Consider the following 4,633-nt stretch of genomic DNA (forward strand, 5'->3'; position numbering starts at 1 on the left):
GCTGCTGCGCGGGAGACCGGGCTTCAATTCCCCGACGTGGAAAATACAGCTTTTTTTTTTCTGCAACATACACCCTATGCTTGGGTGTAGGGGCTGGTGGTAACTCCTCGTTAGTATAGTGATGACTATCCCCTCTTTATATAAGACATCTCATACAAGTAAACAAAAAACAGAGTGCATTGGCCGGGAATCGAACCCGGGCCTCCCGCGTGGCAGGCGAGAATTCTACCACTGAACCACCAATGCGTACAGAAGCTTGCTCCTGCCTTGTGCGCACACACACACACACACACGTTCTTCCTCTGAACTGGGGACTCGGTATTGACTTCCATACGTTTCAGTTACTGCATTCATGCCTACCCATAACCAAGGGGATCCACTATATTAGGACTGGGCTTTGGTCTCTATGAGGCCCATCACTCTTCAGAAAACAATGTATTGTGGTAACTAGCAACTCCAAAACCCACACATAACCTCTACGTTGCCTCAGCTGAACCTGAGAACACCGGGTGTAGGGTCTGTTCGCAGCTCCTCGTTAGTATAGTGGTGAGTATCCCCGCCTGTCACGCGGGAGACCGGGGTTCGATTCCCCGACGGGGAGGGTGTACTGTTTTCTTTTGCAACATACAGTCGCTGCTCTTCATTTTATAAAAGACCCCTCATACAAGTCAGCAAAAAAGGGAGTGCATTGGCCGGGAATCGAACCCGGGCCTCCCGCGTGGCAGGCGAGAATTCTACCACTGAACCACCAATGCCTGGCTGAGTGTTTTTCCTCTCCCTCCCACACACACACACACATTCATCCTTGTACTGCCACCAAGAAGAGCTTCTTGTCAACTGTCTTTAATTTTTCTTACTGAATCCAAGCCTAACCCAGATATTTTCTCTAATCCTGACTATTACTGGTCTCGACTGTGGTAGGAGTTATTCCCTCCATCATTGGGTGCTGCTTTATTTCACTTCACCTGCAAATCCTACTGGTATGCAGGATATGCTGTAGTAGGTTACCAATGCATGGTGGCCTTGCCTCTGGCACACTTGAAAATGTGTAGGAATTGTTTGAGAAAGCTAAAAGGTGGCAGTGCTGGATATCCTACAATCATAAAATGGGTGGAGTCCTGCTCAACTGCAATGACTGGCCAGAAAAAGACTCTTATGGTGAATCAAACAGGAAGGCCACCATTTTGGGCGAAAGCACGACTTTTGGCAATGTCTCACGCTCACCTCAGATTGCCTATCTTAAAAACAGTTGGGGTGATGGATTGACATCATCTCCTCGTTAGTATAGTGGTGAGTATCCCCGCCTGTCACGCGGGAGACCGGGGTTCGATTCCCCGACGGGGAGTGTATATCTTTTTTTTTTCCCTGTCCCATACCTCTCATGCTATTCTTTTCTCTTTTTTTCACAGATATAGGACTTTTCCCAAGGCTTGAAAGAAACAGTTAGGTGGCGGGGGAAGGTTGCAGTACAATTAGAGTTCTTTAAATCAGTGGGGGGGGGCTACTGGCTGAGACGTGTAAAGTGACGAGACAGGATGACTGTCCGATCACAGCCACCATGAATCTCCCACAACCTGAGACTTGTTTGGAATGGGCCAGATTAAAAAGGGCCTGTGGCAAACACACGACAGCTTGTCATGGGGGAGGCCAGGGTTTGATTCCCCACAGGGAAGTACAAATAGTTTTACAAAATATTACATCAGTTCCGATAAATAAAAGAGTTTGCATTGGCCGGGAATCGAACCCGGGCCTCCCGCGTGGCAGGCGAGAATTCTACCACTGAACCACCAATGCTTACATAAAAGGAAATGCCGCCACAGGCAGACAAACATGCAGATAGACACGCGTGAGCTGTAGTAGGTCAGGAGTTTTATAACAGTCGTGGCCTACAACAACCATCATCTCCTCGTTAGTATAGTGGTGAGTATCCCCGCCTGTCACGCGGGAGACCGGGGTTCGATTCCCCGACGGGGAGTAAAACTTGTTTTTGTTTCCTTTTTAGTTGTGGAAGGTTATTTACTCACCGTTTTAGCACAATGAATACCAGCAAGACAGAATTGTGGGAAAAACATTTGGTTCAAAATTATTGTTCACAGGCGCAGCATTAACAACTTGATGCTAGTTTGAAGCTGCTGTTGAGCATGAGAGTAGCTTAATTAGGATTTTGAAACTGCTTTGACTTATTTGACAAACACTGAAGTTTTTAGCAAAATTTTGAGAAAAAGGTACAAAATTTGGGAATAAATGAAAAGTATGTTGCATTGGCCGGGAATCGAACCCGGGCCTCCCGCGTGGCAGGCGAGAATTCTACCACTGAACCACCAATGCGTACAGGATAGGAAAGCCCTGTAAGCAATGTGATACACCCACAACTCCGTCTGTGAAAGCATTGTGGGCAGGAAAAAAGAAGTATGCGCCCAACGTGGGGCTCGAACCCACGACCCTGAGATTAAGAGTCTCATGCTCTACCGACTGAGCTAGCCGGGCTAATGTCTGCAGTCTGGGAACGTCTTTTGAAAAACATCTCAGCGAAGCAACGTTCAAAACATTTCATTTTATCAGTGCAAGTAAAATCAGAAAGTTTCCACAGTGTATATGCCAGAGAATAAGTTTGTAAGTCACAAAATTATGTTGTTCACCTTATTTCTTGATGAAACTATGACTCAGATCTACACATGCTAGCTTGTATTGATGTCTATGGAAATTAGGATTGGCATGATAGCGGTCCAAGCTAGTAGTTTCTCATAAATTTCCATGAGGGCGGTTGCTGTAATGCTAATGGTAACATGCAGTACAATTGTGTGGACTTTTTGTGTAAAAAATTAAACAGTTAAGCATGCTAGAAGCTCCATTAAATGTTTTGAATGAGATTCCTTTTTTCTTGACATTATTTGATATATGCAGTGTTGTGAGACTCATGTATAATTATGTACTGAGTACCTTGCTGTTAATTATTATCTTACTGATTGAATGTTTTTCAGCTTTTCCTTTTGACTGAAAAGCTGCTGCATTGTGCCTGCAAGTATTGTGCATGTTTTTTGTATAAATTAAGAGAATTTATTTCCAGATAATTTTTCCAGATGACGTAGTCGCATTTATACCTAAAGCGAAAAATTCATAGCCAATCCAGCTGACCGGCAGTGATCGGCGATCGCCAGTGATCAGCCTTCATGTGTGATCGGAAGCGGAATCAGTAGCAAAACAACCTGATCGGAGCACCGTAACAGATGTAATTGTATGTCTTTAAGTGACAATCAGTAGATAAACCCCGTAGATAATTAAAATATAAAAATGTTGAAATTATATCAAACTCCAAAATAAAACTAGGAAAAACGGTTAAAAACATGCCCCGTGTGAGGCTCGAACTCACGACCTTCAGATTATGAGACTGACGCGCTGCCTACTGCGCCAACGAGGCCTGAAACATACACAGAATAGATCCCTTTTTGATCGCAGCAGTGCGTATCAAGGTAGCTCTATGTAATATTCATAGCCCAATATGACACAGAGACAGCCTGAATACACTTCACAATCGTTAACAAACACGCCCACAAAAAGGAAACTTGGACCTATAAATTATTTTAATTTAATGCAGTTCACCTTTCTGTCCACCAGATGGCGGCAAGGCACTGCTTGATGTAAAATCAAGGCCTACTCGCAAGTGAAACCCACAAATTGTATAGACATTTAACTTAACCACGTTCTTAATATGTCTATATCACCTACACATTTGAAATTAAGTTAACGTTTCTTACCTTTGCACTTGCCCACGTTTTCTCATGTTATTTCCTTCAACTTCGGGCCTCAAGCCTTCCCTCCCACGAAGGCATGTTCCTTACCGTCATTTTGGCCAAAAGCAACTAAAAACTCAATTTCCTTGTGAATTTGCTAGTAATGCATGTCCATTCTCCACGAATGCATCCGATAAATCCTCTGTCTGTCCGTGGTTTTCACCAAAAAAAAAGTGTAAAATCCTCAAGTCCGGCTTCAAAACGGGCTCAGGGAAGATTCACCCCGCGGTTCCATCGAAGATCGCCATAAAACTTACTTATGCGGTTCCTTTTCGACAAAAAAGTTGGAAAACTCCGTCCATGTTTGCTAAAAAAAAAAAAAAAGAAAAAAAAGAAAAAGAAAAAGTAACTAAGGAACTCATAAACTGACCGAACTGTCGAAAATAAGACTAATAAAGGCTAAGTTTTCCAGCACGAGGCTTGAAAACATGGCCAACACACCTGTTCACATGACCTGCATGTAAAATATCATGGCGCGACCACGTGACACGACGAAACATGCAAATTTAATGTTTTATATCTTTATATGTATTTTTTTTTAAACACACAAAATATATCCGTTGTTAATTTAAGTTGTTTAAACAAAAATGATAAAATCATGAAAATATCCAATAAATATTAAATTCTTTCTCAAAAAATATTCCAGTGATTCTTGAGAATAGGGACAAAATGGGTTTTAATTTTCCCATAATTTTTTTTGTTATTTCTCAACCTTATGTATGCAAATATGAAAAATAATGTTTAGGAGCTCCCAGTTGCAACATGTTTTTAAGAAATTAAATTTTTAATCGACCTGACCTAGAACGTTGTCATCACCATCTGACAAAAAATAAATAAAAAAT

At 42.3% G+C, this 4,633-nt stretch overlaps 9 non-coding genes across 9 annotated transcripts; 3 read left to right on the top strand and 6 right to left on the bottom strand.

Annotated features, from left to right (window-relative positions):
• Window positions 1-175: 175 nt before the first annotated feature.
• On the bottom strand, window positions 176-246 carry trnag-gcc (transfer RNA glycine (anticodon GCC)). The gene has a single exon. It is a non-coding gene; the product is annotated as a tRNA-Gly (tRNA).
• Window positions 247-529: 283 nt separating this feature from the next.
• Window positions 530-601, top strand: trnad-guc (transfer RNA aspartic acid (anticodon GUC)). Its single transcript has one exon. It is a non-coding gene; the product is annotated as a tRNA-Asp (tRNA).
• Window positions 602-684: 83 nt separating this feature from the next.
• On the bottom strand, window positions 685-755 carry trnag-gcc (transfer RNA glycine (anticodon GCC)). Its single transcript has one exon. It is a non-coding gene; the product is annotated as a tRNA-Gly (tRNA).
• Window positions 756-1,273: 518 nt separating this feature from the next.
• On the top strand, window positions 1,274-1,345 carry trnad-guc (transfer RNA aspartic acid (anticodon GUC)). The gene has a single exon. It is a non-coding gene; the product is annotated as a tRNA-Asp (tRNA).
• Window positions 1,346-1,723: 378 nt separating this feature from the next.
• On the bottom strand, window positions 1,724-1,794 carry trnag-gcc (transfer RNA glycine (anticodon GCC)). Its single transcript has one exon. It is a non-coding gene; the product is annotated as a tRNA-Gly (tRNA).
• Window positions 1,795-1,903: 109 nt separating this feature from the next.
• On the top strand, window positions 1,904-1,975 carry trnad-guc (transfer RNA aspartic acid (anticodon GUC)). Its single transcript has one exon. It is a non-coding gene; the product is annotated as a tRNA-Asp (tRNA).
• A 282-nt stretch (window positions 1,976-2,257) lies between these two features.
• On the bottom strand, window positions 2,258-2,328 carry trnag-gcc (transfer RNA glycine (anticodon GCC)). The gene has a single exon. It is a non-coding gene; the product is annotated as a tRNA-Gly (tRNA).
• Window positions 2,329-2,414: 86 nt separating this feature from the next.
• On the bottom strand, window positions 2,415-2,487 carry trnak-cuu (transfer RNA lysine (anticodon CUU)). The gene has a single exon. It is a non-coding gene; the product is annotated as a tRNA-Lys (tRNA).
• An 858-nt stretch (window positions 2,488-3,345) lies between these two features.
• On the bottom strand, window positions 3,346-3,418 carry trnam-cau (transfer RNA methionine (anticodon CAU)). The gene has a single exon. It is a non-coding gene; the product is annotated as a tRNA-Met (tRNA).
• Window positions 3,419-4,633: the final 1,215 nt, after the last annotated feature.

This window comes from Poecilia latipinna, unplaced genomic scaffold, assembly GCF_001443285.1.
Source record: "Poecilia latipinna isolate Pla-1442-1.1 unplaced genomic scaffold, P_latipinna-1.0 Scaffold1703, whole genome shotgun sequence".
NCBI lineage: Eukaryota > Metazoa > Chordata > Actinopteri > Cyprinodontiformes > Poeciliidae > Poecilia > Poecilia latipinna.